The following is a 13,566-nucleotide window of genomic DNA, read 5'->3' on the forward strand; positions in this document are numbered from 1 at the left end:
TAACGGCATGTGAAGGCTTTGTAGGCGTTGCATCTGTCGTCAGTGCCGGCAGAGCAAAGTCACCAACTGACCTAGAAAGTGCTGATAATCACTGCTAAAGCTTGAACTGCTTGCTCTAGTTTTAAATCATTCTCCTCCAGCAAAAACTAAGGTTTTGGATAATTCAAGTGGGGAAAATGACCATGTATTCCTAAATCTGTACCTCTGTGTGCTCCAGGGTTGAGATGTTGACAGCAATCCAGCAGTAGTTTCCCATCAAATATAAGCCCATGTGGATCAGTGAACAATTTTCATGACCTGCAGGATTTTGCTGTACTTGCACAGGTTGTAGCTATTGTGCCTTTCAATAGATCCATCAAACCACACAGGTATGACTGAGGGCCCCCCAAAGCATTTGCTCACATCCTGGAATGGCTACAGCTGAACAAATTTTAAGCTGTTTCCATAACTTATTGCTTTATAACATGCTTTAATTTGACTCCAGAGGCGAGGGTATCCTTTGCATCGTGCTTATGAGAAAATACATAAAATTGAACCACCCTTGGAGTCCTTTCTAATCCTGTTCAGTGCACTGAGAAGTTCCTTCCTTGCAGGCCCATGTTCAGCCAACCCTGAGCATGACACCCCCCCCCCCCCCCCCCCCTCCAGCTATAGCTACAGCAGCTTCCTACTGTGAAACAGCAAAGAGGCAATTTTTGAGACTCTATCCTACCTGACAGCAGGCAGGTCACATGGACCTCAGGAGTTGGATTAGCATTTAGCAGCGTGTGTTGCAGAAATGGATCAATCGGTTGACTTTTCAGTGTCCGGTTGTATCAAAAAGCAGCATTCAGAGTTGCTTTGAAATACATTATGTGGTATAACAGCATTATGTTTATAACAGCACACCTAATGGTATGTTAGAAAAAAGAACTGCACTGAGAATTACCTGTGTCTTCTGTGAACTGGGTTTCCCCTTACGCACTGCAGGGCACTCAGGTGATAGGCACACACGGAACAGCCCGTACCTGAACCAAGGTGAGCTGAGGGCATACGTGTCCATGCGCATAAAAAAGACAGGAGCTTTATAGCTTTAGCTGCCAGATGAAACTTAAGATTTATTGAATACTCAAGTTCAGCCTCTCTTTTCTAATGAGCTTTTCGCTGCAAAGTTAGTTTAACTGCAACAAAAGCTAACATTTTGATAACTGGGTGCCAACAAGTTTGCTCACCCTGGACTGAGTGCTTCGCGTGAACAAAAGCATTGGTCTTGATGACCTCATTCACAACGCTGACGAGACGGCACTCTTTGGAGGCTGTCACCAATAAAGAAAAAAACTATTCTAAGATGGAAAAAAGAGAACCTGTTCTACCTGACTCTCCTGCACAGGGACAGCAGCTGGATCTCATGAGGGGGGAGAGAGATTACATAACTGCAAGTCTTTTGCCTGTAACAGCTGTGCTGTAACAACAACAATAGGCTCTGCTGAGGGATTGGCACAAGTTCACGTTCATCCTCTTTCCCATGAGGCTGCATTTAATCTGAAGTCATTTTTAGCATGGGAAAAAGGACTGCTAGTTATTTTTTTACTTGCCCTTTTAAGAAGCACCAAAAGGCCACTTATAGGCCAATTATACTCTGACTCACATCTGTGATGACAGTCGTCGACCATCCTTACGTGCAGTCCGGCCACACAACAGCTCTTCAGTGTCCACTAACAATGTGTGCTTTTGGGGAAAGCAGAAGCCAATACTACACATTCCATCACACTACTGCGCCCTCGTGTCACACTCTCTCAACACTTTGTTAGACTCGTAAATGATATATTGAGCCTCAGACAGATTTATCCTGACAACTGTACAGCGAGAGTGCAGCTCGAGGGTTCAGCTTCTTACCCAAGGACACATCAAGAGAGGACATGTTGGAGAGAGTAAACCTGATCCTTCATGTGTGGGGAGCAGAGCATTAATATAAATATTTACTACATCATACTTAGCTTTTACGAAAACTGCCCATCTTCCCCATCAAGACCCGATAACTGTCCATGAAAAGGAATGCAAATGACGCTGAAGTGACACTAAGGGCTGATTGTGGTGAACTTGGCTTGAGGTGCCAAGAGGCCATCTGCCAGTGTTGTGACGGGCACCCTCTGGACCGGCTGTGGCTCGGACTGACTGCGGCCCACTGCGAAGAACACAGATGCCTCTGAGACTGCCGATGGCTACGTACGTAATGTGCTTTGAGAATGAAATCACACTGGGAGCGCAGCTCTCCAAACGGGGCTTATTCTGTATACCAACAGCCATGGTGCACTGTCCCTTTGGCTGATGCTCAGAAATGACTTGTGGATTGATTTGTGGTGTGACATGCAGCTTAAACAAAAGTGGGATTGATGTCATTGTGCTACCAGCCAGTGTCAGTGTTTTTAAACCAGTACAATACAAAAAATACAATCAGACTTTAATTCATGTAACATCACACCCTGACAGCGTCCTTTTTTTTTTAGCAGGAAATGCTACAAGGCGAAAAAACACGACTTGTTCCTGCAGGTCATTATTTTTACATGCAGGAGGAAGTGACAGGCCCGTACAGCTGCTCGCAGCAGCATGGTGAAACTCATCTCAACGCTTCTGCTCCTTCCTCATGTTCAGACTAAAACATGAATGCCCCATCCATGTTCCGTGCACTCTGTTTCCATGGTAGCAGACAGGAGAATTTCGACACACGATCAGAGAGACTGCAGTATTGTTCAGAGCTCGAAATGCATTCTGTGACTTTCGCCATGTAGTGTTGATATCCATGCAAGGAGCAGCGATTTCAGAAATTAGCTTGAGCCTCCACTTCTCTCTGAACACAGTGTGGTGTTTTCACATGAAGGTCAATAAGGTTCCTCCACAGTATTTTGACGCTTGTAGCAATCTGTTTTTCTATCTTAAGGGCTAATCTGTTGGAAGTAGCTGCTAGGTGAAGTTAAAGAGTTAAAACTCGACTCTCCAGTGGTTTGCTTCACACTGTGCCTGTCAACAGAGTGCTTGACAGTCTTGACACCCTCTAGGAAAATTGTTTAGCTGTCCAAACATGTTTTTCATGTCTGGGCACATCTTAGCGTTTTGTTAGGGGGTTTAGGTATGCTGCAAAATGTCATTGCGCAATGTAGCCAACATGGTTTGCTCTAATGGAAAATCGAATGCATTATTGTTACTAAATCACAGCTCCAGCATGCTCATTACAGCCAGCCAGCAGTTTACTGTTGTGCATGCCACACGTTCTTGACTTTTTTGTTATTTTTATGTTTTACTGGTAGTAATTTACATTTCAGCCCACAAGGACACCTCTGTTTCCTGAAAAAACAACAGAAGACATTATGTAAATAATTAAACAGTTTATTTAGGAGTCCATTTAAAACAAATCCTAATGGCTTGAAATGGATGTGTCTACTATTCATGTGCTGTGTTCACTGGCATAGAATAACAGAACAGAATGACAGCAGAATAATCATTAGCATATAGGAATACAGCTCAGTCAAATACATTGGAGTTTACTGAATACACACTTACAAATGTTGTTAAATGTTATTTAAGGTAAAACAATCTGTCAATGGATTTAAGGTTTACTCCATTTTCACCATTAATCATAGGTGTGATAAAAAGCTGGAGCCGGTACAAAAATGTTCATTCTTCTGTGTGGGGAGGTTCAGCGTCTTTATGTTCTTAATTCAGAGTGCACCAAGGGAAGGACAATTCATCTTTGTCTTCTTTATCGTAGCCACGGTGGGAAAAAGCAGTTCAGCTATTGTGTGATAGGCAGACACAAAAGCTGAGGGTGTGAGCTGGCCAATCCAGCGACACCCCATAATGGTTGCTATGTGTGACAAAGAAACTCCCAGAAACGTGCCTTGTGCTATACTTGAGATTTGAGGCAAATGAGAGATTTTTTTATCCATCTGGCCAACAAACTGATCACTTAGCTGAGATACACAAATATTTGTCTCCAGGAATCTCTGGAGAAGCTGTGTAGCTTGTTAAATTTTAATACAGTTTTGTGAAACCTGATGAACACAGTAAATACAAAGGCAGAGTTGCCTGACCTGTTTCTTATTCTCCAAGGGCTGTTAACCTTTAGTTCGAGTAACAAACAGCAAACTCCTACATAGTACAGAAAGCACTCTGCATTGCTGGTGTCTGCCCCAAAGAATTACATTGCAGCCAAAGGGCTACTAAAGTAGACATAGATGAAATGTGAATGAAAACCTCCTCACAAATTCTCAGAACAATTAGAAGGCACCAGAGGGAGGACTGTGTTCTTAAAGTAACATGATATAACAAGAGAGGCAATATACAGGAAGCAGACAGAACAGTGTAAATACCCCCAATCAGAAGCATTTAAAACAAAGCCCATTTGCAGGATGTGTCAGTTTGGCAATCAGAAGTTCACAAACAAGCTCCTGCATCATACGTCCTCGCCAAATGTGTACTGGACAGGAAAACTACTAAGTTGTTGAGCGTGCCAACAACCAACCAACACTGTTGAAAACCATATGACAACACATGCCAGACACAGACGAACTGAAGTGAAAAAGAGAAACAAGTAAAAGTAGTGAAACTAACAGGGGGGCCAGTAGCTAGGATTTCAGAAATACTGAGGTCATGAGTCCAAATTCCTTGAGCATAACTCCAACTACCTAAGAAATGTTTCAGCAGTCACCAAAACCCCCCCTAAAAATAAAAATGAAAGACCTTACTACTTCTTCAGCATGCTGGACTACATTTCTGCAAACTGATCAGCTCGGCAGATGTAACCCGAGTGCAATGACGGAGAAGCAGTGTAGCATGATTCAGTGTGACATGTGCATGCAACCTCTCAGCTGCAAGAGTCACCCTGGTGAGCTCAGCGGCTCACCAGCTGTGAGCCTGGCAACCCAAACGCCCCCCTTTTCAGCACTACTGTCCTTACAGTATATGTGTATGAGCACGGGGAATTCACAGTGCTATATGCTGTAAGTTCAGCACCACAGCCTGCATCACGTGTGCAGAACCAGGTGAGGGTTTAAGCAAGCACAATTACAGTGATCATGGGATACAAAGACACAGGAAGTGAGTGGAAAAAGTGTGAAGTGAGACGCCTGTGTGCACATGTGTAAAGGGAGACATGGAGAAGGACATAGGAAGTGAGTGTTTTAGGTCGTTGGGCAGAGCAGTCGGGAGAAAGCACAGATACTGCACTGACAAGCTGCCTTAAAGCTGTCAGTTGAGCGAAATATCTGACATCTACATTCAGTGTGACAGGAGAGATTTAGAGAGGAGTGGACTCTTGAGATGAGCCTTCAAGTCTTATATTCATCAGAGAAGTGACTGATCCATGTTTGGGTACAGTTTCTAAGCTGAACTATAAAAATCAGCGTGATGATAAATCAGCATATTGAATACCTTTGTCTTAATGTTAGTTAAAGCTGAGAGGAATGTAATGTGTTTGGAAAAAAAACGCAGACGCAGGACTTTCAGGCTCTGTGCTTCTGTCTCAGATGCTGAGAAAGAGTTCCTTTCACTTGGCAGTGTGGGCCGTACAGCCCCATAGAAATGAATGAACGTGACCTCTACAAGGGCACGCAGTTACGAAAGTAATAGGCAGATGAATTAAGATATGGAACCAGGGCTTTTTCTGTTTTATGGCTATTATCTGATGCAGCTGTCTCTGCTGTGCTGTCTTTTTTTTTATCAACCCTTTGTTCACCATATTAGTTTTTATGAGTAATGCTTTGTCACATCACAAAGTAGTTTCCTTATGAGTGTCTGTCTGTCCAGAGTGCAGACTGACGCTGAGCCAGAAGCAGTGACCACAACGGCATACATTAAGTAACTTCCTGAGGGAGGTATCTCTGTGATAGTGAACAAAAGACAAAAATCGAACAACAATCCAGTTTTGCTTTGTTTTTCTCTGTCAGACATTGTTATAGTAGTCACATGAAAGATTTCTGGCAATATTTCCCATGGGTAATGAGACAGGACATTGACATATCATTGTTGTGATTGCTGTTATTGGACACAAAGAAGCAAAGCTCCGCTAGTGATGCTGCCCTGCAGTTAAGTCCATGTGGCTTGTATACATCATCATACCAGAGCAGGATAATGCTCTTGACAAATCCTCGGAGCTCCTCAATGTGCCAACTTCTCCTCCTCCCACTTGCGCAGTCACACTGATGTTTCTCTGACTTACAGTGCGGCTTTCTAGACTGCTCGTTACGCTGTCTGCACAAGATTAGCATTTCTCTGAGACGATACATAATAACTTTTTGAGCATTTTGAATGTGCCAATTTAAATAATTCAAAGCGCTTGTGTTAGTGTTTGATACTGGTCCGGCAATAGGCCTTAAAATGGCGAAAGAAATTAGTATTATATTATCACCCCTTATTGACAACACCAGTGTTGTTATCCTTCCCTGAATCCTAAATTTCCCCCATATCTCACTTTGGGTTTTTTACATTGCTGCTGTATGTTGCAGGAGCTTGTTTGTGAATTCATCTGAACCCAGGAGTTTCAAAGGTGTGTGACAGGATGTGGTTAAAGTGTGGTTAAAGAGCTGCAGTGCAAAACTACAGTTCACTTAACTATGCCGGTGGACTGACAGCATACCAGACTGAAATTGTGTTTAAATAACATTTCAGAGTTTGCTGAACTGATTACTCATTGTTGAATTTGTAATTCTTGTATGTAGGCAAGTCAGATAAGCTTAAATCTAACTGATGTCAAGTATCACAGCGTCAAAGCAACATGCTTGTAAGTTTCACATCTGTTGTGGCTGTGAACATCTCTGCATTCTGTTCACATAAGATGTCGGTAAACACAGAAGTGTGTATAGAGACTTAAAGTCACTTACAGTGATGTCTTCAGCATGTTACTGTGTGTGTGTGTGTGTCAAGATTTCACACAGACTGACACGTGATCATCGGTATAAACTGTCTGAAATGTCAGGCAGTGGTAAGGAACAGTTTTGCACAATGTACACATCAGCATGATGAGTGAGTTAGTGAGTTAGTAAAACCGAGCAAAAGCAACACACACTGTATTTGTGACGTACAACAGCCCATTTGAATAAATGTTATTTTAAGCACCATGTATACGATTGTACGCCAAGCATGTGTTTAGTTTTCGTGAGTCGTGCTGAACAAGCATAAGCAATGCCTACACAATGGCTGTATTATAGCTTTCACTGCTAAGCACGATGGTCCAGAGTAAGGTTAACTGAAAGTAGATAGCTCTTGTGACAGAAACACACTAAACCCCGCGGATTCAGACGGCTTGATGAGAACCGTCTGAGGAATGTGCTTAGCTATCAGTGCTCCAATAGTTGTGGCCACATACAGCATGTCTCAACAGCACACTGGCAAAGTGCAGGGGTTTTTGTGCTGATCCTTTGTACAGGCTTGCAGCTATGTTTGCCTTTGTGGTAGTATCATGAAAGCACACAAACTCCCATTACATCTAATGTGTGTTCTGCAACTGTGTTTGCAGTAGTCTGAAAAGCTTGTTGTGAAACAAGGCAACTAAAGCTATGGCATTCAGATTAGATCTGAGAACGGTTTGATCGCCCCTTAATTAATGTGGATAAGCACTTGGAGATATGTGCGTATGTGTGTGTGAGCAGCTCGAAGTGGGTCTGTGGAAGCCGTCGAGACAAAGCTTGTTTCTGGTTTCTGAACTGTAACTTCCGACGGCTGCTATTTATGACATTTTCTCTCTTCCTTTTGAGGCAGGCTGTTTCTACTTCACGCTGTGCACTGATACAGAGGAACATGTAGGTGTGACATACAAGCCTCAGTGCTGTCTGCTCAGAGCTAAACGTTATGATAATGTGAACGAAGCAGGAAGTGCATGCTGACTTACATAAGTGCAACCTACATACATACCTACACCCAGTATGTAAGTATAGAAATACCAAAACATGCTCATATCTTACAGTTTAATAATAACCCTATACACATGTACACCCACAAACACCCACAAGTTCATTACTGGGGGGTTCTCTTTAATCCCTGCCTTTATTGTGACCCTGCAGCACCAGCCACAAAGCTCATTCTAACAAGAGACAGGAAATGAAACCTGGTTGTTCTCATTGTGCTGATAGCCACACAAGTCTGTAAGTACTCGGACATTTTTTAAATGTACTGTCAGGAGCCTGTAACCCCTACAATAGTGCAGGAACATTAAAAGTCCTGTACACACACGGTGGGAGTTAAAAATGATACAGCAGCATGTCTTATCCTGTTAGGCATGCACTTTTCATGAGCGCTGCACTAAGGTGAAGTGGGTTCTCTTCTTAGGGTACATAGTTGTGTAATTATACCCAGCATGCGCCTCCCCAGGTAAGAAGAACAAAGGGCCATTTTAAACTCTGACCTTTGGGGTCTTGCCACTGTAAAAAGGTTAAATAGCAAATGGAACCCCTCCAGACATCAAAGAACAATGAAAATTGTAGCTACAGTATAAAATTGTATCACTGTGACAAAAGGCTTCACTATCACAATCACATGTTCTTTAATCATAGCTCTGACAATAGCAGCATGGAAAAGTGTGGTTTGTATTTCACCTAGAAATCTTACAAAGACTGTCATGGTTTCCAAAACTAATTGGACAGCTCATGGCTTTAACTACACACTCATGGCAATACAGCAAACATAAAAAAAAACAGGTAAAGCAGGACAAAAGAGAGAAAATATTAAGACATTAGGAAAAGAAAAGGGACTAGAATTTACATATGGTCATGTGGCAGCACCCACACTTGGGAATTTCCCCATTAAATACCCACAGACTTCATGAAATGGAAATCAAAAACCATACTGCAATGTCATTATATATATGTATGCATATGTGTTGGCAAATGGTGTGTGAGGTCCAGTCAGGATCCGCCGAGGAGACTGAATCACAAGAAAAATGGTTTTTCAGTCTGATTCTTGAATCAAGTCAGCATTCTCTTTTTGTAATACAGGAAGACTTGCAGAGCATCGGATGTAGTTCAGTGTTGCACCTGACAAAATAGCATACCACCAGCTCTACAGCAGAGTGGGCAGCATAAGAGCTTTGTGTGAGACTGTGGCAGATTTAATAGGCCACTGTAATTTCTCTGACCGGGCAAGCCCATTAATAAATAATGGTGAGCCACACATCCACCCTCTTGAGATGTCTGGTGCTTCCCCATCAAGCCACCCTCACAGCATGGCACGACCGTGTCTGCTGCTGCATTATTCAGGCGTCCAGCTGAGGCCGAAGCCTGTGTTTAGCCCGTCGTGTCGAGGGGTAAAAGTGTCTGTGTGATCTTGCAGACAGTCTGGATTCCCCGGGGTCTGTCTCTCTGGTCGCGCTGGGTCCAACCTAACTTAGCAGCAGCCTGTATTTGTGTAATCTGGGGGGCAGCAGATGTTCCAGGAGGAGCACCTGGACATATAAATCTAAATTATAGGAGGTTTCTGTTGGGTCACACAAAGGATAAAGCCATAAAATGACAACTACGTATAAGCACAAAAATGCAACTTGAAGTATGAAAGCGTCTTTTGGACACTGAATGTGGGAAATATAAATAACAGAAAGTTGCCTGTACAAAGGCAATTTTCCCATCTTTACAGGTGGGCATGAAGGATACTCCAGCAAGTGTTGTAGTCAAAAAGATTTCTCAAGGTCACATCTATTATTGCAGGGGGAAGCCACATCCCCCTCTCTGCACTGCAGCACAGATCATCCAAGAGTAATACACAACCACAAACTAGACACACTAGAAACTGATGAAACTGATGTTTTGACTGAAGCTTTGATGTAAGATTCTCAATCTTCGTCCAACAGTTAACCAAATTTAAATGAGTGCACCGATGATTGTTGCAACGAGCCTTTTTAAATGTTACTGTTATGTAAACTTCCATCAAGTCTGACAGCCGTATTTAAACACATTACCTCGAAGGGTACACCACAGTATCTTTGATGAGTGGTGGCCCATTTTCACAGCAGGCTGTAGTCTCTGCAGTGCATTCACCGCTCATTTCATCTCCCACTCAAGGCAGGATGTGGTTGTGTACACACACCACTTTCAAAATAACTTCTCAACAGCTTTGTCTCTCCTTTTATAGTAAAAGCCTTGCTCATTGTGCCAGGGGCCACGGTGAGGGCCTCTGAGTGGGTGAAAATATGTGCCCACGTAGGGGCCATTGACTTCTGTGAGGATGTGTCTTACAGGGGGATAGCATGAGTAAAATGGCGTTACTGGAGCCTGTTAATCCCGGTATCAGCTGCATCATCAAATTACAACTTTATCGACTCATGTCTGCAAGCTTGGAGTCGATTGAAGTGAAAGGAGAGTATTGGCCTGTGTAAATGCCAGGAAGTGGGGAGGCACACTTTGTGAAGATGCCTCTGCAAAGTGCTGCGCCACATGCAGCCATTGAAACATAAGGAGACAAAGACACAATAGCATTCATATCTTAAGTCAATACATAAAAAAGGCCAAGTGTGAGTTAAGTCTATACCATATAAATGATAAAACTGCCCCTTTACTGTTCAGAACTCCATGCTAATGGCTACAGGAAACGGCGAAGTAGACCACTCAGCCATCAATAACCACCTCTTTTTATAATGTGTCTCAACCCGTACTCTCATTCAGGATGTGATGCGGCTTACTTCAGTCAACATAAAATAGACAAACAGGGACCTCTGGTGAGAAAAAAGAGACAAAGCACACAATCACTCAACACTGCTGGTAAAATTCCATTCACTTCCTGCTGAGGTTTCTGTTCAGATCTATGCGGAACACATTAAACCACAAATCACAATGAGTGAGACCTGTTGGGTTGAAACACATCTGCAATCCAGGTGATAGAGCAGCCAGGCTTTGTCATTAGGAAGATGACACTCATATTATGTGTAGATTATCGGCAAAATGTTAAGCAACACATGGCCTTTTGTCTACCTATTGGCTCTTAAAAACATGTTGCCAAGTGCTGAACTATGTCTCCCCCTCCTGGAAGAATACAGAATTTAAAAAAAATAAAAACAGGTTGTCATCGCTGTGGTGTTGGGGCAGAACTTATTTATATGAGGCTCAAAGCAAATTGTGAATTTAAAGAACAATTCTACGAGCACTGAAAGCAGCTAAACTCATTTGTACACAGTGGCATTGCTAGGCTCTCTTGGGGCTCCAAGCAAGAAATCCCTGAGGCCCCCCACCCCACCCGTGCACGCTGCAAAAATTTGGCTTTTGCACACATAAATGCAATTCTGCAATTTCTGGGACATTTGAGATGAATACTGGAAAAATAGATTAGTGGTTCTTAAAGTGAGGTCCAGGGACCAACAGAGGTCCCTGAAAGCCCAGCCCTATCAATAATCGTTGTTGTAAATAAGTGGCCGGGGCCCCCCCAGCGGCAGGGGGCTCCAAGCAACTGCCTGGCTTGCCTGTCTGCAAGCCCTGCCCCTGTTTGTACAGTACACTGTATAACCACAAGCATAGTGTGTTTCATAACTGGCTATTACTAAATATTCTGAAAGTTCATCCTTGCTAACAGAAAAGCCACTAAGCTGCACAAAAATCGTCCAGAGGCCAAAAAGCTCCCCAGAAATTCCTTTGGATAAAGTTGGAGCTGTGGTCTAAATGCCAGGATCCCTCCTGGACAGAAGATGGTGCTGTTGTTGTGAGAATAGTGGCTTTACCAGGTTCATCGGACACCTACCCGAGCCCGAGTCCGGCTCTTAGTGAATGCACGGCTCGCATTCTTGAGATGTCAGTCATATAGAGTCAGGCTGCAGACTGGAAATGGGACACACAGGTAAATATGTGTATGTATGTGCGCTATTCTCCAGCACGGGAGTTCTTCCTACGATGGCATCAAATGAAAGGACTAAAGATGACAGAAAGTTCTATATGTGATGCTGGGAAGTTCGTGTTTTCTTCTCTCTGATGCCTGGCCATTGATCTATTAGCTGCTAGATAATTTTATTTAGGTGACTTCACAGAAATGAATGAAATACTGAGATATAGGTCTTTGATATATTTTTCTAAGTTTTTCCTTACAATCAAGAAGGCCTGATGACGCCCCCTGTGAAGCTTTGGTGACCCCTAGTGGGCGTCAGGACCCTCTGGTTAGGAGCCAGTCCACTACAAGCTCTCATCTCAAAGCACTAAAGTGATGTTCACATTCACCATATCCACCAAGATTATCCACCACACTTGGAGTTAAACACAAAATTGATTTGGTCAGATGTTCAAAACAACTTTCAATTTGTTCCAAACACCTTTCAATTATAGTGTATATACATAACTACAGCCTACCTCAAACAACTAGGTGGTCCACATGAACAACTAAGCTCTCAAAAGGTTGTGTGTTTATGCCTAAGAAAGTAAAACTACTAGTTAAGCTGTGGTGAACTAAAGACTTGAGGTGAAGGTTTGAAAATATCACGCTAATTGTCACTGTCCATGGGGTTTGCTGGAATATTTGCCCCCGTAGCTTTCTGCCAACGCCACTACTCGCTGCTGCACATTTGTGGTAACACTTGCCTCCCAGCGACCAAACGTCCACCTCCCAAGCGTCTTTCTGGATAAACATGAAGGAATTGCTGCATGCAGATTCACCAATTTGAGTTCAACTTCACCTTAACTGCTCTTGTAAATCACGTCTATGCCACACGGATTTGATGAGCCACACCAAAAAATGGGTGCAACAATGGGAGTCTCCAGACTGAGTTTGTTTGGACCTCAAGCTGTATAAAAAAATGAGATATAAAAAACATTTAAAAGCTAAAATATTTCTGCTTCCTGAAATGAGTCATGAATGCCTGGCGAAGTAATCACAGGCTTGTATAGGTGGGCTCAACTACAGTGTTTAACTGCAGACTTCCTTCTCATCTGAAAGCTACGTCCGTTGCAGTTTTCAAAACGTCATTTTGATCCTCTTTGGGCGAACCAGAAGTGGACAGACAAGCAACGGGAAAATTCAGTGCAAAAACAACGTCTTGTCATACATAACAAGGATTTTAACAACGAATAGTAAACTAAATGCTGAAGCTCCCACAGAAACACCACCTGTCCATGTCTGATTGCACAGAGGATCAGGACCAGATGTTGAGGCTGACTTTGAAAGTGTCAAAACTCATTAAACGCTTTAATGGCTGAACTGGGAGTTAGCATGTGGAAGAGAGCAAAGCTTTATGTGCGACCTGTGAGAAAGACATCAAAGAGCACCGGAGCTGCTAATGACAGGCCTATGCATGTCTGAGTTCCACAATTAGCTGATACAGCCAATTATCCCAGAGAAAAAAATACAGCGTAGGCAGACCATCAAGCAACAAAGGTACGTAAAGTTATCCCAGAAAAGACACAAAATAAGATCAATAGGCCGCACTGCATTTGATATGTGTGTAGCAGGGTGAGATTTCCTGCTGGTGATCCTCAGGAGGTCTTCCATGTGGTCTTGTATAGGGTTTCAGAGAGCAGAGGAGCACCCCTAAACATAATCCCCACCCCCCTTACAAACCCATTCCTGCCTCCAAAAGTCACAACCTCACCCTCACTGTGCAGTGTCATTTCACTGTCAATCCACTGCTGGAAT

The sequence above is a fragment of the Chaetodon auriga genome, chromosome 13 (genome assembly GCF_051107435.1).
Source record: "Chaetodon auriga isolate fChaAug3 chromosome 13, fChaAug3.hap1, whole genome shotgun sequence".
NCBI classification, from domain to species: Eukaryota; Metazoa; Chordata; class Actinopteri; order Chaetodontiformes; family Chaetodontidae; genus Chaetodon; species Chaetodon auriga.